Source organism: Cupressus sempervirens, chromosome 7, assembly GCF_028749045.1.
Source record: "Cupressus sempervirens isolate cs-2001-9-10 chromosome 7, ASM2874904v1, whole genome shotgun sequence".
NCBI classification, from domain to species: Eukaryota; Viridiplantae; Streptophyta; class Pinopsida; order Cupressales; family Cupressaceae; genus Cupressus; species Cupressus sempervirens.
This window is the reverse complement of record NC_143124.1, coordinates 570,892,432-570,917,521: the sequence shown is the minus strand read 5'-3', so window position 1 is coordinate 570,917,521 and position 25,090 is coordinate 570,892,432. Positions and strand designations below refer to the sequence as shown.

Sequence of the window (25,090 nt, the reverse complement as noted above, 5' to 3'; positions counted from 1 at the left end):
ACGGTTGGATGAGGTCTCCATGGAGTTGGAGCGAGTACAGTCAACACTAGCCCCAAACCCAATGTAGCTACATATTGTGGTGGTTGGTGATGAGATTTCCTCCACGGTTCGGGATGAAGGACGTGATGATGTGGCATTCACGTCCATCCAAGATATGACTGTAGTAGGTACAGAGGAAGTGAGAGCATCAATGGAGGACTGCAGAGTGATTCCTGTTGTGCTAGGTTTTCTAGTGGTTAGCATGGCAATGGTGGATTCTTCAAGGGATTGTGAGTCGATTCCTAAAACTACTCCCTCTAGTTTATAGAACTTGGGCAAGATATCACTTGATGTGGGGATGCGCTCTCATGAAGATTTGTTTCCTTCTGCAGGGAATAAATCTATTGTTCCATCTCATGTCACTGATAGCATCGGATAGTTGGCAGTGCCACGATTTCAAAGGGATCAATTGTGGATTGTGGGGTAGCAAGTTAACGCTTCAACATATAATTTCTACTACACCGAGTCATTCATAGAATATTTACTTGAGAGTGTGGATTTGCAAGAGGGACCATACAAAGCGTCTAAGGGTACTCTCATACTGGGCTCTTGTGCTCAACAGCATTTGGTGGTAAAAACTATAGAGGCCTTGACTCTAATGCTTCTCCACAGGGATTTTGTGGTCGGTCTTGTTGAGAGGGTTGCCCAAGATCCTAGCTGACTAGTAGTTTGGAGTCCATTGGAGTCGTCTCGTGATTCCCAATTTGGTTCTAATAAGCCTCTAACTGTAATGACCCTCACTATAAAGGCCACAGAAACCCTCAAACTGAACTTAGGAATTTTGTCAAACACTTGGCGTGTAACAGTAACAATATTCAGAATATGGTAATTTCAAATTTGATACTTTCAGAATATAATCACAGAATTACAATATATATAAAGCCATTGAACTATATTTCAATTACAATGCAATAAATTCTGAAATTATTTTATTACCAATTCTGGACTAATTATTACAATGACTGTATGACAGCAAATTTACCCCAAAAATGACATATATTTCAGAATTGCAAGAACCTGGTTTGAAGAACTATGGAAGAACACCACGTTTTGCTGCAGATCGTTGATGAAGACCTCCAACCGCACCCCCAAACTGTCCTTAATTTGCTGCTGCTGCCCAAACTAGCAGGGCCGTACCAGGCCGTACCTGTACGGCTGCTGAAATAAAATAATATTAGGGTTTTGGGACCCCCAAATGCAAGGAAAATGGGCGCCTAGGGTTAGGTAGTAACCCTGTAAAACCATAAAAAATAACTCCAAGGGGTTGAGGAGATATGAGCAATTATGTGGTTCCGAACCCTGCTTTGCCAATTCTGAAAATGCACTTATTCTGTCTTCAAACTCTTGTCAAATGCTTCTCCAATGATAGGGCAAATCTGACATCCTTATTCCAACCATAAACAAACCCTAACAACGAATTCTCAATAAGCTCCAATGAGATGGTTGAATACCAACTCCAATTATGCAACAATTCAGGTGATATTTCACACCCTCAAAGTCGCCAATCCAAGGGAGTGATTCGTTCCCAAAGATCGAATAATTTGCAGATCCAAAGTCCACAAATGTCTTCACAATGAAGAAGTAGAAGAGTTCTCCAATCCAAGCATGTCCAAATGAGAGGCCCAGCCCTCTATTTATTCACTTTTCTAAGAAGTTGCTAGAACTTCTAGAAACATCCTTTATAATTTCTCATTATAATGCACTTTTTATAATAAAGTAATTTTATAAAATAAAAAGTGCAACTCAAATTAAAATTATAACATGTGGGCCCCAATATCACATAATGATAAAATATAACCTCTTATCACTTCTTCAAGAGCAAGATATGACTATCTGATCCGCAGAATTGACTCTCTTTCCACACCATTTGCCTACGAGAGTCTGGAATAGGCAAATCCATGATCAATGCCATGTCGAACTAAAGAGGGGACATTACACTAACAGAGATTGGAGCTTTTTACCGTCATTACACAGTGAGGAGTGCTCATCATTTCGTTTTTAATCCACTGGTAGAGGATTTGGTTTAATGTCAATGTGGGTTAGCTCTAGTTTCGCACCGTCCATTATGGGATGGGTTAGCACCATCTTTTACAAATGGCATCAACAACTACAAGTTAGATCACTTGCAATACCCACACACCCAAGACAGTTTGGCAGACGTTGGAGTTGGTGGTAGTTTTTCAAGTACCTCTAGTTGTTACCATCTCCATAGTGCAGTTGGGTGTGAGTGTCAATTTGATGGGGACTCAAGTGTTGACAAAATTGGTGTTTCAGTTGGGTTGAGTTCCACTGAGTTGTTTTCTCCATCGGCACCTACAGTTGGTTTTTAGATGATTTTGTTATTGATTTCTATTATTTGGTGTTGGTGCTACAAGAGTCGATTATGCACAAGGAGGATATCACATAGTTTTACCCTTGGGATCCGAGTGGACTATGATGTTTGCTTTGCTTTGGAATTGCTTGGGGACAAGCAATTTTAGGGAGGACTATAATTCCCCCATTTTTAGCAAGTTCCTGCAATTGGCTTAATCAGCTTATCATCGCGACCCTTGTGAGCTAACAATGGGATTTGAGAGTCTCAATTGTGGGGTTATTAGGCTTTCTAGTGGCCTATGGTGAGTTTTGGCTTCGTTTTGAAGAACTTACTATTTATAGTAAGTTAACAGTTGGTTCTAATGAGCTCAATTGAGTTAGAGAAGTTGAGTGGTGCTCTTAGTTTTTTTTTTTGGCTTCTAGTTTGGACTCCAAGAATCTAAAAGGGAGCGTCTATTTTTAGTAAGTCGCGACGTCCAGTTCATTCATTGTTTTTCTACTCTTGTGTTGTCAGTTTTTTATTATGATGTTTCTTCAGTCATTTTCGCAAGACCACTAGATTAGTATTGTCATTCAACTAAATATGTCGAGGTTCCACCTTAGTGTCATAGCTTGTTGGAACCGGGTTGAAAAGTTTAAAATCTTGGGCACAAGAAACAATGACCCCGTGTGTCAAAATACCATGATATGATTGAAAAGGTCATTTTTGGGAGCCAAAAGGAAATTAATAAATTATATTATGTGTCCAAGTACAAAGAAAAAAGGCTTTTAAGTGAAAGGTGTGTGGTTGAAGCTAAGTTGCACAATGGAGATTACAAATATGGCTTTCATTATATAAGTTGATCATCCAATTGTCTATTTGCTTTTTATTGTTTCTTGTGAGGTTTTGAGTTTGGTGAAACCAATGCCATTGCTAAGGTATAATGGTTTTGATTCGAGGATTTAAAGATTGAAGTTGTGCAATCAATCCACTGCTGAAGTATAGCGAGATTGATCTTGTTTGTTTATCTGTACTTGGGCTCATTACAGCTATAAAAACTATAAGATATGGAGAATACAATTCCCATCAATGATCAACAAATGAAATGGTCTCCATGGGGAGATAAGGGTGACAACTTTCAGAAGACTTAAGAATTAGTATCAACTATCAACTTATACCTAATGCATATCATTTTCTGATGGGTCAGCGACAATAGGCAGAATATATATATATATATTGCTCAAAGAAAAAAGGAAACTAGAAAACACAAAATTCCAAAAAAAATGTTCTTATCAACCGATGTTGTCAGCTAGAGCCAACTTGGGCTCATTACAGCTATAAAAATTATAACATATGGAGAATACATTTCCATCAATGATCAACAGATGAAATGGTCTCCATGGGGATATAAGGGTGACAACTTTCAAAAGACTTTAGAATTAGTATCAACTATCGACTTATCTCTAATGCATATCATTTTCTGATGGGTCAGCGACGATAGGCAGAATCTAGAGACACATTTGGCATAGGGAGAAAATAAGCGTGGATAAGGGTGTGAAATAAGGGGAGGTTGTAGAAAAACAAACAGGACTAATTATTTTCAGATTTGACTAGAACATGAATGAATATGAATAAAGGGAGATTTAAAAAGAGTGAAGCAAAGTATATAAAAAGACAATAGATTATAAGATATTGTAAATGGCCGCATCACATTTGGGAAGTTTGCTAGTGACATGAATTTGATACATTACACCCATGATCATCTCAGGAGAAGCAATATCAGAAATTATATAGAGGCTTGTGATTAGTGTTGGCAGCATAAATCAAAGGAATGTCATTAACAATAAATATTGGGACTTTAAGGTCAACAAACAAATACATTAAAACAAAGACATTGCCCAAATATTATACTATGTTCATTATAATCAGATTTATTCTATATATCAATGATCCACTACAAGTATATCTCATAAACATATCAGTGCTCAAATTAAGATGTATTAAGCCAAAGAGACAATAATTGCTCAATAATAAAAATCTCTCATAGTATTAAGAAAACCAAATTCATATCTTCGAAGATTTATTGCTAAGAAGTCTCTTGCAATTAAAGTTTTGAGAATATCATCCTGATACCCAAGCTAGCCGACCATATTATGGTAATATAATGAATGTGTTATTAAACAGAGATCAAAAAGATCTATATATACAAGTATACACAAGAATGTTTCTATAATGAACAATGAGAAATAAATAGAAACATTTTGAAGAAAGAAAGAGAAAGTTTCCATAACGAACAGAAGGAGTTTATGGAAACATTACAAAAAGAGTGACCATTAGAAAAAGACGGAAGATAGGTTAAATAGAAACTATTTAATATCGTAATACCCTCCCTTAATGGTCAATTTATCTTCGAAAAAATAGAAATTTGCATGTCCTCAAAAAGCGTAAAAGGCAACCTCAGGTTGATCAGAGAGGTCTGCAATGTTCTGCAATGTTGGCCTATGGTTGAGACACTCCTTGCTATCCTTACTTAGAAACAATGCAAGTCCTGCATTCTTGGAACACATGACCAAATTTGTGGCAATAGTTGCACTGGATTTGCTTCTTCTTGGAGCAATTTTGAGACTAAGCAAATGACTAAGATCATCATCACTTTCTGCTTCCAAGTATTGTAGTTCTTTCCATTGAATCATTGACTTCCTTCTAGCATAAGACTGGTGAGAGATGCTATTGCATGTTTTTCAATTTAAAAAAGCGTGAAAAATTGAGATGGCATGAACTTCGAGGGAAATTGATGGAAGACCCAAAAAATGCGAAGAGACACCCAGATAATAGCTCAAAAAATCCAACTAGAATCTATTGTCATATTTTGATTCCGGTGGCTTGAAAATCAAGGCACGAAAAAACGATGCACCCAAAAAAAAGAGACTAACCTAGTTGAGATCTACAAAAACCCACTAGGACTACAAAAATATTTGTTAATCAGGCACGGGAATTGAGGGTTTTCAAAAAAACCTTAGATTAAAAAAATTGAAAAAATTTGTAGAGTTCTTGTACACAAGGTGGATTTGAAAAAAAAGACAGATTATAATCCATGCACAAAGAAAAATGCAAAACAAAATTGGAAGTCAAATCCCTAGTCGGGTTTCGAGGAAAAAAGATGCAAATTTTGAACACACTCAAACATTTATTTCAAAAATTTTGAAATTTTTTGAAATTATAAAATTTCGGAAAGGCTAGGAATTTGCTCTGATACCATATTATGGTAAAATAATGAATGTGTTACTAAATAAAGATCATAAAAGATTTATATATACAAGTAAACATAAGAATGTTTCTATAACAAACAAAGAGAGAGAAATAGAAATATTCTGAAGAGAGAGAAAGTTTCCATAACAAATAAGAGTTTATGGAAACATTATAAAAAGAGTGAGCATTAGAAAAAGACGGAAGAAGCATTAAATAGAAACTATCTAATATCGTAATAGACCAAGGGACATGACAATTTGAGGGACTTACTATTTATAGTAAGTTAGTTATCCTAACAATTACTATATTTGGCAGTGGCTACTGGAGGCAGTCATGGTACAGTGTAGAGTGTCATCAGTTGCAGTTTCTTGCTACTTCATTTGGAGTGTTTTTTAGGACTTACCATTTTTAGTAAGTCAATTAAGAGGGTTGTTGAGATAAGCAAGATGACTGATGACTAGTCGAAACCCCATTTGCAATGGCAATTAATGGTTGTGTTAATATTTGGTAGCTTTAGTTAGATAAACTATAGTGCAAATATATATTATATATAAGTGTAAGATATTATATATATATATATATATATGATATATGAGATATTTGTCATTATATTAATTACATTCTAATGAATAGACATGTCTTGTGAAGAGACATGTCTATCCATACTATATCCTATATTAGAAAGATGGTTGCCACTTGGAAAACACATACCAAACATTATGACAGTGCTATTACATTTGCAACAGATCTGGAAAACCTTAACATGGTATCAAAGCCAACTGCAAATGATAATTGACTATGGCTATTATTTTGAGAACAAATAAATCCCTTAATAAATTTGTAGTGAGATGGCATATGATGGGCAGAGGCATAGACAATGACGACGCCTCAAGTTACTGCATTACACGAGAATTGGTATTTTCCTTTGGAAATTTGTCAAAGTTTGCAAGTTATAAATGAATGGCTACTGTACTTGCAGGTTGAGAATGTTTTTCATCTAACACAGAAACACAGTCCATGGAACATATCTCTCTCCACTGTCAATTCATCTTGGTCATATCCAGGCGCTGACATTTAAACTAGTAACACCAAAACAAGATGATGTCTACAGGTGTGAGGATCCATGAGGGCTTTAGATCTAATTGCATAAAGTCCAAATCTTTGTGAGCTACGAAGGGCACTGTTGAATGGACATAAGAATTAAGGTTTACTCCCATTGCGTGGGACGCACAGTGATTGAAAGAACGAAGGATGATCACATGGAATCTCTGTGATAGGTTGGGAAGAATAATCAAACACAAAGAAAGAATATTTTAAAGACTATTCAGCGGCAGATCTAAATGACAGGAAGAACTGATAATTGACAGTCACAGGCCCTCATAATAATATATAATGCAGAAAATGTATCTAATAGTGATGGCTTCATCATTGGTCAAGAGTTAATCACCTGTGATCAACTTCTTATTTGATCATAATAAGCAGGAGACACACAGACTGAGTGCTACTCCGAAAACGATAATGCTTATGCTGAACGTGTTTGTGAATTTTCTTTCTAAATCCAGTATATTTTGTGTATCTGTAAAATTATTGATTTGTGGGCCCTCCTAATATCATTGCTAATGATGAGATGATAAAGTTTAATACTTTAATTGTATGGGAAGAAAATAAATATTTGCTCACATTATAGTGAATGTGAAATATTTATTTCTTGGTGAATTGGTTAGAATTATTGTTGGATTTTCTGGAGCAATATTGAGGGCGCCATCCCTTTCTTAGTTCAATTGATGAACGAATGTTCCAATGGAGCCTTTTCATATTCCTACACACCAACCACAAGGATGAATGTTTGTATTTGGCATGTTTTTTAAGGTCTGATGACTTATTCTATACTTGCTAAAAGCTGAAACAAGCACAGGCGATTTGCCCAGCATATTTTCTGAGGTCAAACTTATTAAGAATCTGATATTATTGTAGATTTTGGAAGGATGTATGCTGTGAGGAAGAATTTTGTATTCTTCTGAATGTGACTCTTCATACGTACTGAATAGCAGAGTTTGGAGTCCAAATCTATGACATTTGAAGGTGGAGATAATATGATGAAGGCTTGAGTGATGTTGACTTGAAAGCAAGGAAGATTTCAGTTTTATTAATCGACAAATGCATAGCTGTGCATTCGTGGGCAGCTTCTGGGCAAACAAATACTATATTTTAGTTAAATGATGGTCTTGTTGGACATTCTACTGACTTATACATTGCTCAAAGATACATTGTAACTATTTGTAGAAATGATGGTAAACAAGCAATATTTGATACATGGGCATGGGACACATTGCGAAAGCCATACCAATGAGGCTTGAGCTACACGGAGATAGGTTGTATGTCCAAATATATGTAACATTGTTGGCGTACCTCTATGTTCAATAATATAAGAGTGGGAATTTAACATTGTACGGGGGAATGATAACCAATGTTATATTCCCATTTGAACCGTCCTTATATGGAGCACAAAAGGTGTAGTCAAATCATTTGACAAATTCTTATATGGAGGCATTTCCTGATTCGATGCATATGGACCTTCATTGGAGCAAGTTGTTGATGTGCAGATAAGTATCTATTATCCTTGGGTATTGCATGTACCTACTCATTCTAGTCTCTCTTATTTTGTATTTCTATAATTACTATAAAGAGCTATTTGCCGTGATCCTTACCGAGAATGTTCTTGCAGGAAAAAGAGGACTGACATTTCATTAGAGGCAACCTTGAATAAGAGAGCAGATGGGTTCAGTCATCTTGTGGCATCTCAATCATAGGGATTGAGAGGGAGTTTCACTATTGAAGGTGTTATTATACTAATGATCTCATTGTAATACCTTATGGGCCCTATGTAAATCATGAGGAAGTGATGACCTCAAAATGATTGTCACTTGTATTTGTTTATGTTATTGGAAGATGTCAGTCTTACAATAACTTAATCTTCTATCACATGATTTCTTTCATGGTGGATTCAGTTGCTTAAACAGACCATGACCTTCTAGATTGTGATAGACATCGTGTGATGATTGAAACCGATCACTATAGATTATGAATGTTCCTATGGTAAGTGCACATTGCCTTTGAACAATTTTGAGTTATGGTGAATATCATGAGACTTGATATTCTTGGTCAAACTATATCTCTAACATCATATTGAGATGATATCTAAACCTAGGTATCACATGTTAGGTGATTCCTCATATCACGAGTTAGGTGATATGTAAAACTAGGTATCACATGTTAAGTGATTTCTCATATCATGAGTTAGGTGATATGTAAAACTAGTTATTATATGTTATATGACACTTCATATCATGTGTTATGTGATCACAAGATATGTAATATGATTATACCATTTATCTTCCCTAGCTAAGAGGGAGTGTTGATGTTTGTAGCATCAATCAGATGTCATATGAGTTGACATTCGAGAAACCATTATTTACGTTGAGGTAATATGTTATTCATATTGTGTATGAATCTTGATTATCCTCTCTAAGCTAAGAGGGAGTGTTAATATTTGGTAGCTTTAGTTGAATAAACTATAGTGCAAATATATATTATATATTATATAAATAAGTGTAAGATATATATATATTATATATATATATATGAGATATTTATTTGTCATTATATTAATTGCATTCTAATGAATAGACATGTCCCTTGAAGAGACATGTCTATCCATACTATATCCTATATTAGAGAGATGGCTTCCATTTGGAAAACACATACTAAACATTATGGCAGCGCTATTACATTTGCAGCAGATCTGGAAAATCTTAACAGGTTGACTTAGGAATTACTAAAAAGAGTATAATTAATGATATTAAATAACTTATAATAAAGTTCTTTAATAAAGTCACTTTGATGATCATTTAAAAGGATAATGAGGTCAAAACCCATGAATTAGTTCTTTAAGTGACTTAGTTTTATTTTGATTGGTGCCCAAGTCAAGACTATGGAAAAGCACACAAAAGTTATATAATGTTCAATGACGCAAAAAAAAAAAATGTTTTAAGTGAAAAGTGTAAACATGAAGCCACTAGTTGTTTGGTGTGAACGAGAAGCTATATGTATTGAACTACTCTAAAAGCAAGCTCTTGGAGATGGATATTCATCCTATGCATTTTATTATCTTGATGAATTTGAGGTTTGAAGGTTTGAGCTGAAAAACATTGCAAATCTCTCTCAGTTCTCTATGCACATTGAGTGGGCATTCCTTGCCCATGAATTGTGTCTTGCATTGTTATTGTTTGAATTGATTTTGCTGAATCTAATCTACTGGAGAAGCACGTTTTTTGCTGGAGATTTAATTTGAGAAGGAACGGTTAGAGATTCTGCGAACTCTGTCATATTGGCATCAAGTTTGGCAAGGCATTTGGGTTATGCTGCGAACGCAGGCCTAGGATTAGCTACTATCTGTTATCAAAAGCCAGCATTAGGAAAGATGGAGGCAAATCATGTTTTGGGCATAGCAAGAGCTTTTGAAGGGCTGCCTTATTTCATTTACAAGCTGCATTGGCTTAGAGAAGGCTTGCAATCATCCTTGGAAGGCCATGTTACAAATTCTAGAGGCTGTGATCACATTCCTCCCAGCTGGTGTTTGAATTCGAGTAGGTTAATCACCATTTTCTGAGACTATCAATGTCCACTATGCATTACCAGGTTCTTTACTGTTTTCAGAATAAATGTGTGTTGCAGTTTTGGCATTGTAGATAGTTTCATGTTTACACGTGATGAAATAAATTGAATCTTCCCTTATGCGTTCTATTCATTGCCTTTAAAATTCTGAAAGAGAAAGAAAAGGCATATATTTGAAAAACACAAAAAAATCATTCTTCGGCATAGTTGAGTGTAAACCAGCAGGGCTATCTACAACCAACGGCTCACGATGGGTTGATATGTTTTATTGGGTACCTATGATGGGAGTTATGCACTTCCAAGGGAGATCATTTGCAATTGGAGAGTTTCTCAGTGTTGTTAGCTCCTTGAGATACTATTATCTCCTCAATTTTGACAATTATGACTACATGATGATTTGGGCTCCCAGCATCAACATGTTCGGTGCATTATTTCAGTGGGATTTTGATGAGTGGCTTCACAATTCCAAGCATGGCATTATTTATGTCAGTGTAGTGCAACGGATTGCTGGAACAACATTCTTGAGGTTGATATAAGATCAAGGTATTTGTTTATAGCATGCAGATATAGATCGCTTGAGGGAAAGCAATCTCCAAGAAGGGAAGATCGTAATGTACACATTTTGGGGCATTAGAAGTCAATTAAATAATTAAATATTTATGTTGTCAAATTATGTAAAATTAAATTACAGTTTAGTTTAATTGTTTAATAAAGTATTAATATAGCTTTATGGAGCCTAGTTAAAGTTTATAAAGTCATTTTAAGTTAAAATGGAAAATAAAGAGAAAGAAAAAAGAACATGAAGAGACAAGCAAAATGGAAAACGAAGAGTCCTTATCATTATATGAGGCTCATCATCATGCTTATTTTATTCATTTCTTTTGGAAGATCTCTAAGAGCTTTCTTGTTTCAATTCTAGTTTCCCAAGGACAAAAATCATTGGGATTCTTCTACCAGATTGGATGTAAACCCAATTTGTTTCTGGAGGGTGGATTTGCAATGGAGTTCACAGCTGGGTAAAATTGTTAGAGGCGTTTCATGATTGTTTGGAAAGACATGGCTGTACTTAGCTATCTATTTTGAGAGCAATATACATCTCCATTTTCAGATATTGTGTCTTTTCAGAATTAACTGTTTATGAAAAGAAATCAGTTTTTGCATGGAAATTGTATTTCTAAATTTCTGTGGTAAAATTTGGAAATAATGTCCGAGTGGGATATTACATGTAATACCCAAAATGACTGGATTTCTCCCTCCCAGTCTGGTGCTCAGCTAGAATTGGCTGATACGACTTATAAGATTCAGCTATATATGATGCTCAAAATCTCCTAAATCTAAATATCAATATATAAAGTTTAAACCCTCAATTATGCTTTAGCAATGATATGGTGTTGTTTGCTTACACAGAACATTGCAGTGGCATTTTAGCTACACTGTAATAAATTGAGAAAATGTCCAAATCCTCCACAAACTAGCATAGCTGTAATTCCAAAAAGGAATCATTCAAGATTAAAAGTAAGGATTTTCGTTCTTGATCCCATATGCAGAATCTATAGGAGTTGATGAAATCCAACTCCACAGTGCATGCAAATAACCTGTCAAAGGGAAACCAAGAAGGAAGAGGTGGAGCTTGGAAAAACACTAAACGGACTTGAGAGAGAAGATACTGCAAAAACAAGGAAAATGTATTTACAAAATGAGTTGAGTTTTGTTGTGTTATGAAATTACAAAGAAAGAAACCGAATATAAAAGCCTCATGGAAGCTTGTAGAATAAGCTGGAAAGTGGTAGAAGATAAGGTTGACAACTAAGCATACGTCTACAAAAAGGTGGAATACCCAAAAGGGAACAAACTCCTGTGTTGTCAACAACTCATCAACTACAACTATTAACTACATGCATTAACCAAAGTAAACTTAAATAAATAGAATAAATAATTAATAATTAATTATTTACTCTAACACCCCCCCTTAAGTGCAACTTAGGGGAATGCCTTAAGCTCACAAAACTAAGATGAAATGCAAAATGGGTCTCGGCAACGAGGCCATGTTAGGTACCCATGTACAATGCAAAGAAATGCAACCTCTGAAAACGGGGAAAGAGAGAAAACCACATGGGAAAACCCTCCCCCAAAAAAGAGGTAAGAACCTAGTGAAGGATTGAAGAAGCCTCCAACTAGTGGAATGTCCCATAAAACAGAAACAAAGAGTGATCATGAAGAGCATCACTGAAGCATGACGAAGCTACAAATTCTACCATCAGAAAGAAACTGCTAATCTAAAGAACCTCCATGGAAGAAGAAGGCACGAACCGAGCATGTCTATATGGTAGATGATCCATCTCACCGAAATGCATAGGTAGCTAGCCACTACAATCGCCTAGTAAATAGGATCAACCACTAAATACATAGCTCACACTATCGAACCATCGAACCAAGGAAGCATTAGAACAACAGAATAACCCCCCCTTAATGCAGACGGGGTGAGGTGACAAGCAACTGAGAAGGTGGGCCAATATCCTCTACAGACAAAACCAAGAACGACGAGAGAGGTGAAGAGGTATAAACACCTATAAAGACATGGTCACACCGACTCTGCATGGGGCAAAAAAGGAAGAGAGCACAAAAAATGGCAAACAACTATCCCCTCATGGTGCTTTATAAAAATAGTGCAAGTACAATTGTCTTAAAACAACGTTCATGAACTCGAAATGCAAGAGTGGCACTTTATCTCAGTGCGTGTACATAAAAATTCTTACAAATGATAGCTACAATGATCAAAAAAGGAAAAAAGCTGGTACAAAAGATAGTACAGCCCAAAACAAAAGATCCCATGCCCTGAAAATGATCCTCGGACCTAGAACACCCAAGATATCCACCATAGAGTAGAAACGCCAAAAACATGATAGAAAGAGCATGAGGCAAAATCAGCAGCAAATAACAGTATTTCTAAAAAGATGACAAAACCAGCTTTCCAAAAATATAACGTTTTCAAAAAACAGAGGTGGGACGCAAAAGATATGCTTGCCGAAGTGAAAAACAGAACTTCAGACTTCAACTGCAAAAACGAGCAACTAAATTGCATCAAAACCTGAAAATACCTACACCAATGTCTCTGTCTCGGAACCAGCTTTCTAACGCTTCTTTCAAATCGAAAAAATACCTCCGTATGCTCAAGTTATAGCCAAAAAATCACAAATAGGTCAAAAAGGACCCTGGAGAGGTGTTGGAAGGTGCTGATGCAGGATGACGTCAGCAAACTACGGCAAAAAATTTGACGGCCTCCAAGCCGTCGCAGCAAAAAAAAAAACATGGCAAAGTGTAGTGCCTGCCCTCGTTTATATCTTTTCTGTATATTGTTGTTATTATCAGACTATGTTAGACTAGCTTTATGTTGATGGATTAGTGGTATTGTTTTGAGACTATCAGACATTATGTTATGGATTCAGTTGGTATATGATGAGATCATTTAGACTTTACATTTCATGTGTGCATGATGATCATTACATTGCTTTCAGTTATTGTTGATGATTAGTTAGATGGTTTATTATCTCATGTGTTTTATTATGGATACTTACCCTATACTTGCATGTGTATGGTGTGCGTGTTTTCTTATTGTATGGCATTTCTGATGTGGTTAAGGAAGGGAGTCGTAGTCACCTACTTAGTCGGGATCTACACGATGCACCACTTCCTGCCATTGCCTGTTTAGCTTAGCATTATATATATTGGATGTACATGCATGGTTTTTATGCAGGTTGCAGGTACCGGGCATCGACTTCCCTGAATTGCCAGGATGAGCGTACCCTATTATACAATCTCAATGATAAGAGAAGGGAGATAAATTCTCAAGTCCAAATCCCAAACCCTTAAACCATTTGTCCTAGTAAGGTAGGACAAGTATCAGGATATTTTACCCACCGAATGTGTCGGATGACATATTTCGTGATTTTTAACCCTTTAGACTGATTTTGTGTGAATTGCTCTATGATGGGTTTTCATATTTTATCTTGGAGGTCTATGGTGAACTTTCTATTAATTAAGTCTTAATAAATAGATTTAATTAATACATTAATTATTTGAGAAAATTAATATAAAATATCGTGGTTTTTGATATTTTGATTATAATTAATTAATTGAGAATTAAATAAAAGAAAATTAGAAATTAAAAATTAATAATAATTATAAAATAATAATAAAGTAATAAATAAATAATAATAATAAAAGTTATAAAAATTAAAATGAAAGTTATAAAAATTTAATAGAAATTATATAAAAAGTAAATTAGAGTTATAAGCTTGCATAGGAGTTAACGCACCTTTTCTATTTCTCTTATGTCAAACAACACAGGGGTTAGTGCATCAATTAAGCACATGGTGTCTACAACCTTATGATTCATCTAGAAAGTTGGAAAAGACACATGCTTAGTTGGTGACACCTTCTAGCTGTTTCTAGAGACATTCTAGGTGTTTCCTGAGAGCTCTTTATATTCAGGCATTCCTAGAAGCTTAGACATAGCGTTTGAAGAGCATTTGGAGCATTGGAGGACTCGGGAACTCTGAAGAAGGGAGGAGCTTGCTCTGCAAGTTTTCTGAGGAAGAGCGAATTAGCATCAGAATCCGAGTAGATTCTTGTGATTTTATTTATGCTATTTCCGCATCTTGCATCCCCTGTCTTCTTCGTGTCTTCCATATGTCTTCTGAGGTTTTTCCTATTTTAATTGTATGCATTCTCAATATGGGTAGTTAAAATTTATTTGAGAATCTTATATGCATAGATCTGAAAAGAAAACGAGGCTAGGGTTTAAATTGTAGCCAAATCCATTAAAAAATTATTGAGAAAATTTAGAGAGTAAATATTTTATAGAAAACTCATAAAAAACGTATATATATATATATATATATATATATATATATATATATATATATATATATATATATAGTTTCAAACCTGCATAAACTTACATTTTCATATATATATTTAAATATATATGTTTATAAATTCTGCACATATTTATACACACACACACACACACACACACACACACACACATATATATATATACATATATACATTTGATATATATATATATACACATACATATGTATATATATATTTTAATTGAATTGAAAAGTCGAATGACATATATATGTCACAGCGAGCGAATGTTAAAAAATGCATCGCAATTTACATTGGAGGGAAGCGTTTTTAAAATGCTATATATAAAATAAAAAAATTATATGTAAGGCGGGCAGAATACCCCACCCCCGGCAGTCACACGTTGCAGGACCGCGGGCGCAGAGTACCTACGTGATCGCAGTATACTTGCAACTCGCAGAGTACTTGCGGTCCGCAAGCTACCGGCAATAATAGCGGCGCGACTCATAATAAAGTCACTTTTGGTAAGTTAAACACCATTGACTATTGCGTTTGGATATGTTATTAAATTTGAATGAAAATGTATATAATTATATTTGATTTTTATATAAAATGTTATTATTATTATATATATATATATGTGTATATGTATATATATTATTAATCATAAATTATTATTATATTTCAAAGATTGAATTAATGGATTTTTTTCTAAAAGATAAATGATTTAAAGTACTAATAAAAGTTTGTCGATTATTATTTAAAATAGAAAGACATTAAGAGTTAACTTAATTAAACTTAGTTTAATTAAGGTTAATTATTAGAACGTGTTATAAGTCAAAGTTTTGAAATATGCAAATTTTATTTGATAATATTGGATTCATTGGGAATGATAAATGATTATTGGAATTCGATAAGGGTCATCCTTCAAACAATGTTTATATAAACAAAATATTATTAGATCAATTAGGAAATTGAGTCTAATGGTCTTGGGGAGAAACTTTTATCTATCAAACAAATACATGGGTTAGGTAAAACGTGAAATTTCTCCACTTGATATCTAGATTGGAAAACACATTTAATTCAAGTTTGTAAATTTAGCAAAATTAAAACATGTGTTTGCATTGTGTATTCTTTATGCTACTGTTTTTGGGTTTTGGGTTGACTAGTGTTGACCAGTTATAGGACGTCTACGAGAGGCTTGGGGGTGATGTGATTGTGATGTCATGATGATATTTTAATCTCGATCTTTATAAACCCAACCATGGTTATGTGATGGAATGCTCTATGTATTGTTTGTAATTACTGATTGTTATAGTTGAGATTCTTATGTATGAGACGCTTGACTTAACCATTTTTGGTTCATCGATCAGTTATCCCTAAGTTGCCGGTTCGTGGTTCGGTTCCGGGTTTGGGTTCGAGAACCGGTTTGCTGGTTCGACGAAATTTTGGAAAGGGGTTTGGGTTTGTTTGGGTTCGTTAGTACAAAAACATGTAAAAATTATAAATATATATATATATATATATACATTTTTATGAAGCATGAGTTAAAATTAGAATGTAGCATAGTACCATAAACACATTTAAAACTTTAAAACAGCATAAACAATAACATATCAATGTACCATGGTGAGCATACCATCATATAGTAACATAATTCAGTCAACTTCAACATCAAAGATGAAAGATTCAAAACATTTAAAATATCAAGTTCAAGTGTCATTGTTTCACGTTCAATGTTTAACAGTAACTAATAGAATGAAAATCTATTAAAATTCTGACTTTCTAGTTCTAAGTTCTTCATTCTTCATCTTCATCTTCTTCATATTCATCTTCTTCTTCTTCATCTCCTCCTTCTTCGCCTACACTATTACTTGCACCAAGGCCAGTGGGATCAGCAGCAGAATCAACAATGGTATTGGCATCAAAGTTATCAAAATCATCAATTGCAAGCGCAGCAGTGGAAGCATCCAAGTCCGCAATCTCTGCATCTACATCCCACTTCTTTGTCTCCCCTTCTTTGTATTCTTGACTCTTGTGTGAAAAAAGGCGCAAGTTGTTATGCACAAATACCAGGTTCTCGGCTTTTTTTTATTGCAACCTATTGCGCTTCACCGAGTGGATGAAAGAATAGGTGCTCCAATTTCTTTCTGATGCAAAAGAACTAGCAACCTATAAAGACAACATAGGGTAGGCAATTAAAAAGGAATTAATTCAATCTTATTAAAAAATTCTTTTGAAGATAAAGTGAGCTAATTAAAAAATAAATAAAAATTACTTGTGATATAACTTTGATTGCAAGGGGCTGCAATGTTTGGAATTTTTGGCCATGGAGGTACCACCAACCATGAGCATGCTTCTTGAACCGATGACGAAGAGCATCATTACTTAGACCTGTAGCATTGACAAATGCTATGAACTCATCCATGATTACATCTCTTATATCATCATCAAGAAATATTCTTCTAAATGCTGCCTGGTACCCGTCAGACACTTCCATATCTCTGTATGGTGGCAACCTTCCTGGTAGATCACAATATTGTGAGCTATAGTATTTGGGGGTCAAGGCATAGGCAAGCAAATGTAATGGAGTGGTCATTTTGTTCCATCTTTCATCAATAATTTTTTGCACTTGTTTGAAAAAGGTCTCTTGCGGATCTTGCTCCTGCTCATTTATAACTTGCCTGATCTTCTCAATCATTGAGTCTATGCCATCATAGATCTCTCCAAGGCAAGGCCTATCCATGTCAGTGTACCTAAGCATGCTCATAATGGGCTCGGTGATCTTAAGGAGATATTCCACACGTTCCCACCATGAGTCAGCCAATAGCCTATCCTTTATTTTGTTTGCCCTTTCAGTGTTCTTTTGCTTCCATACACCCCAATTGTTGCTGATTACCATACCTTGAAGTGCATCTTTCACTTGCACAAGTCATCTTAAGACGATTATATGTGATGCAAAACAGGTCTCAGCAACCTGTGACATAAATTAGAGCAAAAAACAACTATTAGATACATATTTTAGAAAACTAAGAAAAGTATACACATTGGCAATTGCACAAGTAAAATATGAAAAATCAGAAATTGTCAAATATTAAAAATTAAATTACTAATTTGAGTTCAAGTTCATTTACCTTCAATAGCTCCAATTTTGAGTAGTTCCTGAAAAGAGATTGAGTCATGTGGTGGTTTGTGACAAACATTTGTATGTCCTCAGCCTCTTCATACACTGTTTTGATCCACTCAATTTGGTTCCCAATCTTTTGTAGCATAAGATTGAGTGAATGGACTGCACAAGGTGTCCAAAAGATATGTGGATATCGTGATTCAACCAACAAACCTGCTGCTCAACAATTCTTTGCGTTGTCCGTTATGACTTGGACAACGTTTCTTGCACCCACTTGTTCAATGGCCTCAATTAAGATATCAGCAATAAATGGCCCATCTTTTACTTTGCCCTCACAATCCACCGCTTTCAGAAACATTGCCCCTTTAGGGGACACCGCAAGGACATTGATCAAGGGACGGTTCCTAGAATCCTTCCAGCCATCTAAAACAATTGTCACCCCTGTCTCAACCCATGAGTCCCTTATGGGCTTCAATTGATTTTCAACCCGTTGGACCTCATCATCCAACAAGGTGGTGCGCACTTTCTCATAACCGGGGCCACAATACCCTTTTGGAGCTTCATTGGCACCCCTCAACATGTCCTTCCAAAACGAAGAGCGGACAACATTAAAAGACAACCCATTTGCATAGAGGCATCTTCCCACCTTAATGTCAGCAATATCCCGAGCCTTGTTTTGAAAAGAAGTTTCTATTGGCCCCTTTCTTTTGTGTACAATGGGGACAGATTCAGTGTCAGTGTCCATTGTAGTATTGAAGAAGGGATGGTCTTGTACAATAACATCTGAGGGGGGCTGCATTCCCTTAGCTTTTTTACTTTTATTGCTACTACTACCGAGTTCTATTGCCCTGTGTCCTTCTCTCTCTTCTGCTGCCTCATGCTCTTCAATATATTTTAACACGGTGTGATTTGGTATAGGGACACCATTTTTGCTAGGGCATTTCTTGACTCCTCTTCCAGTATAACCACATAGATGGCCTACCACACGATAATAAGAACTATTTCTTTCTACATCACATCCTCGACATCTCCAACGGAATGCACCACCTCCTGGAATGGGTTTTATAATGTCTGCATACTTCCATAGAGGAGAATCAGAGTTGGTTTCCATTCTTTGTTCGGTGTTGCCTATTGATGAAGAGGTAGATGACATTACTTTCGAACCTTTCCCTATGGCAATAAATTACTAATTAGATATATGTTCATAATCTATATGCAAGAAAATGATGAATTTTGAAATAATGGAAAAGATTCAAGAACTTAGAACATATGAAGATTGAAAGAGAAATGAAAAAAAAATGGAAAAACTAGAACAAAACAATAGTAAATGGAATAAGATCTTACCTCTTGGTCCTTTTCCAGCCATTGCAAGTTTGCAAATGTGTATAAATGATGCACAAACACTTCAAGAACACCAACAAGTCAATCTTCAAACTCCTCCTTGCACAACCGGATGCTTGCTCAAAAACTTATGTGCTCTCCTTCAAGGCAAAACAACCTATTTAGAAACAACAAATGACTATGAGAGAGCAAAAAACCAATTCATAACACCTTTTTAGGGTACGTGGACCCCAAAAATTATTTTAAAATGCAAATAAATAACTTTAATTTCGCGTCCGTGGGCGGGTTCTTGGCTGGGTTCGAACCTGGTTCGATTTTCCCAGACTGGTCCGCCTGGGTTCGAACCAGGATTCGAAAATCGAACCCTGGGCGAACCGTGGTCGAACCGGACCCGAATCTCGAACCGGTTCGAACCAATTCGAGGTCCGGAGGGGGGGGAGGGGTACCCGTGTAACTTAGAGTTATCCTTGGTTATTTTCTAGTCGCCATGATAGGACTGAAATGTGGATTTATTCTTGATGATGTCATGTTGTGACATGTTTTGACTCAACCATTTTGGAGTCTTCAATCAGTATGATTGAGATATATTTTGGTTATTGAGAACCAATGGATACTTTTGATTATCAGTGATACTTCAGTTGCCAATAGAGAGCTGTTGTGATCATGATTTTCTATGGATGCTTGCTCATGGAGATTTGATGCTTTTATGCATATTTGATGTTCTTATTATGGATTATCTTTTGTGATTTTGAGATTTATGATTCCATCAGCTTAGGGTAGGATATCTGCATGTAGTGTCGAGAAGTGGCTTGCAATGGGGGCTGGGGCCCTAAGAGGCTGCCAGGGTAACTCATTGTAAGTTGGTTAAAAAAAGAAAACATTCACACCTAATACTAACTAAATGAACCTAAAAAGATAAGTGTTTTGTTCTCGCCCATGCCTCGAGTGCTTGTACAGACTAGGATGGGAGTAGAGAGAACGCATGGTTGCGACCTTGCATTCCATAGTATGCTTCGTCAGCATGAGAGGATACTAGTGGCCACATGAGATCAGTATGGACCCGTGGAGTTTAGCTAACTGCCAGGGTAACTTGTACATGATATATGCGATGACACTTTCCCGCTTGCATAGTAGGTTCCTACATGTCTTTGTCTGCCTCTGGGATTAGATGTCGGTTTTGTGATGGAACCTTTGAATTAGTATACTTTTAGGATTCTTGGACTTATAGAGTTTTATGCTATGTGATTTTGGATAGCCTGTTTGGGACTTGAGATTATCTCCTCAGCATGGTGGGAGTATACCACTTAGGTACCATGCGGTCGGGTGGTAGTGTTTTTCCACTCTTATCATTTGAGATTCATTGAGACATCGTGGCTAATGCGTCCTTCGTGATGGTGGACATGTATCCTTTCATTGATGATTAGCATATGTTAGATGATGTTATTTTATGCTTATATTTGCATGTTAGATTACTTTCTGCATATGATATAGTATATGTTACGAGTGACATTCCTACTATGTTAATACCGATGATCTCTTCGGTGATTTGGAATGTTACGCACAGAGGGATGGCTAGGGCCCACGATGGTCTAATGATGCTATTAACGGTTGGAAGGAACCGTGCACTTAGTTTATTATGTTTGATCTTTTATGATGGATGTTTATATCTTCTATGATGATGTATCATGAGTATCTTGTGATTATCTTTACTTTGATGTATCATGGATTAGAATAGGATGACATACCTTATTTCACATATGTATATTCTTTTAAGCTTTTCATACCCTGTGACATGTACAGTGGATGATTGAGCATTTAGAAATGTAATGTATAAACAATGGACTTACCATTATTATTTCATGTGCTTGTTATATTAGATGGATTCAATAATGTTAGTTGATTTAGATGTAATTCAACGTTAAGGGATCCTTAAATAATGTAATCAGTTATGTATGATATGTTTACTTTTAGATGGACATTGCTATTGCTTCCGTTAATGTGTATAAGTTATATGAGGTATTTACTTTCATGTTTTTAAAAAAAAAATGCTACCAAACTTAGTGAAATTCTAGGTTAATTCTTTGGATCCCTTGGCGGGGCATTACACAAAGAGCCAACTATGTAGCTGACGTGGCAGGGGCCACGTGGCAGACACCAACGTGGTACCCTTGGCCACGTGGCAGTTGCAGAAGATGTTGACTGTGCTTGAAAGTGGGCCACATGGATGTTGTGTAAGCAAGCAGAGCGCTGGAGGCGGAACCCAACGCAGCGGAGCTGAGGCGGCGACCTGTGGTGTCGCCGCTGGTGGGGGCGGTGGACGGGTGGCCCGCCGACGGTGGCTGGGCCCAAGCTGCCCTACGGTAGCGCGGCCAGCTTTGGCAGCCTGCAAGCTGCGCACAGGCTACACAGCGATGCGGTGGTGACCGCCCAGCAGCACCCAAAATTTATATTTATTTTTATTTTTTCGAACTAAATCGTCCATACGACTACCTGTAGGGGGCCAAAAAAAATTTCCCAGATGCCCGGAAGCCAAAATCAAAAAATTTTATATGAATCCTGTTTGTAACAAACCTTCTGAACTCAATGGCAGCGTCTGTTTAGGCCCAAAGTGCTCTGAAAAAATGCTCTTCCCCCAGATTGAAGAAAAATGCACAAACAAACTAGGGTTTGTGTCTCCAAATCGCCGCTTCAAAAAACCTTCGAACAAGAAGGAGCAGGGAGGCTCTAATACCATGTAGGAGTTGATGAAATCCAACTCCACAGTGCGCCAAGATCACCTGCATGCAAATAACCTATCAAAGGGAAACCAAGAAGGAAGGAGTGGAGCTTGGAAAAACACTAAACAGACTTGAGAGAGAAGATATTGCAAAAACAAGGAAAATGTATTTATAAAATGAGTTGAATTGTGTTGTGTTATGAAATTACAAAGAGAAAGCCCGAATATAAAGGCCTCATGGAAGCTTGTAGAACAAGTTGGAAAGTGGTAGAAAATAAGGTCGACAACTAAGCATATGTCCACAAAAAGGTGGAATACCCTAGAAGGGAACAAACTCCCGTGTTGTCAACAACTCATCAACTACAACTATTAACTACATGCATTAACCTAAGTAAACTTAAATAAATAGAATAAATAATTAATTATTAATTATTTACTCTAACAGAATCCAAAAGGGTTCTCCCCTCAAACCCAAAAAAAGACAAGGTTTTTTGTCATTGGATGCCCTAGCTTGAACATAATGCCCATATCTAAAAATTGGATACAAAGAATAACTTGAACGATCCTCAAATGAAGATAGACATCTCCTTGATATACCTTCCCAAATTGGGCCCTTGGGTTCTAAATTTCACTTCAAGTATTTTAAAATACATTTAACTTTTATTTTTTTCTATTTTTTTAAATATAAAAAATACCTTTTTTTATACTAACATTTTAAAACATCTTTTTGTTTTAAGTGTGTAGCAAACTTTTCAACATGACCAGTGACATTAGCACAACACACCCTCTAACTCCATGTGAAACATTTTTGACCTGGAGCTATGAACCAACGAGGCCACAAATAGGGGATCACATCCCCTTATTACAAAGTAGAGCCCCAAATCCCTAAGCACATTGGATCAGTGAAGTTAACAGGCCACAATCACCATGGTCCAACGAGGGTTTGAATCTAGGTGGAGAGAATGCCACCACCACTTAAGCAACATACTAAGTGGCAAACTCATTAAAAAATCTTCATTTTAATTATAATTATATTATTAATTGCCATTAAAATCAGTGATTATTGGATCGAACTTCAAGAATTTTATATATTATCTTAATTTGAAAAGGGTACATGACATCCGACAAATCATTGAAACATTTCTAATTTACATTAAAAATTAGAGAAAATTATAGAGGACACTACATTTTCTAAGTCTAATGAAATTATGTAGATCAAGGACACACTTGTATTGGTGATGGAAACTTTAAACTTATCTCAAAACACTATTCCAACATTCCTATTTAATAATTTGCAGATTAGAAAAGACATTATTCAAGGGTTAGTCATTTGGGATTTGTGCTAATGGAAAAGCCAAATGCGTCAAAAATACAAATAGTGTCATAATAGTATTACAATAACAGGAGAGTCATGAGCATGTTCTTTTTGGTTTCATAGGCCTTCAACATTTTCTAGATTGAGATTTAAGAAGTACTTTGCGGTCATCCAATGTAAGGCAAAGTTTGGAAAGATACTACATGGAAGAAAGGCACAACAGGTGAGACTAACGGCATGCTGAAGATTATTTTTCAGGGTTTCCTATGAGTAGGGATCTCAATATCTTGAATTTTCACCTTGCAAAGAATCCTTAACATGTGTGAAGATGTTTCCTCAAAAGCCTAATGAAGTGAGGGCAAACGTGGATGCCCTTCTTACCAGTTATTATATGAATAAAATGCACACGAAAGGGACAATGGGTGGAATGGCCATGGTGATGAGTTCCAAGCTCATCTCATGTACAGATTCTTTTATTGTCCCGCACACTTAGAATCTGCATGCATTCAGAGTTCTAGCCATCTTAATTCTTCAACAAATTATTTAATTCTCATAGTGTTCAAAAGCATAAATTTTGCTTGAAGATACTGTTTGGAACAAAGAGAAACATTGTGAGGTTAGGATGGTAGCAGAAAACATTTTGTACTATACTAATACACCCTTGAATATCATTAACAGCTCGTATAGGTAAGGGTCAGTAAATGCATCAACAATTACTAGTAAGGAGTTTAAGACTCCAACATCTAAGGATATTAGTGGCCCGCAGCCAAAGGGAATCATCAAAATATACAAGCTTATAGTCGATAGTGAAAAGAAAGTATGGCAAATAAAGTTATGTGACTCTATATCGCTATATATGATGGATAGATAGATAGATGATAAAAACATAATTGTTTTTTTTTGTGGCTTCAAGTGGCATATTGGTGTTGTTGAGTCTATAGATCACTCACTTAAAGTTAAGAATTTTTAGACTTTGTGCAATCTATTGAAAGGATTGGTTCAAAAGTTTGTAGTTGAGAATGTTGCCCAAATTGTCAAGGCAAACAACAATATACTTGTTCACAAGGAGACTTGTTTACCAAAGGCATCCCACTATTTGTTGTACTTTTTCTGCACATTAAACAAATTTGAGGACATTGGGAAGACTATCTGGCTCACTAATATGATTGCAAATGCTAGACAAATCACCAAATTTATATACGACCATACTTTGATCCTTAGTCTGATGAGAGAGCACATGAATGGCAAGGAGCTTGAGCAACCAAGGGTGATACAATTTTCCACCAACTTTCTAACTTTGTAGTTTGTTCTAACTTCAATTCTTTTTCTCAAGAAAATGTCAGTTATGCCTACATAGATTCGGCATATTCTATAATATAAGATAAGACAATAACATTATCTATTTGTTGTTGCTATTTTTTCTTACATGTGACTTCCTCGTTTTCTTCCTAAAAATTTAAA

At 35.9% G+C, this 25,090-nt stretch overlaps 1 protein-coding gene across 5 annotated transcripts in view; it reads right to left on the bottom strand.

The window, feature by feature from the left end:
• The window catches only part of LOC149548034 (sulfatase and phosphatidylinositolglycan class N domain-containing protein), a 271,143-nt gene that overhangs the window by 183,725 nt on the left and 62,328 nt on the right, over nucleotides 1-25,090 (bottom strand). The gene's annotated exons all lie outside the window — the stretch shown is intronic.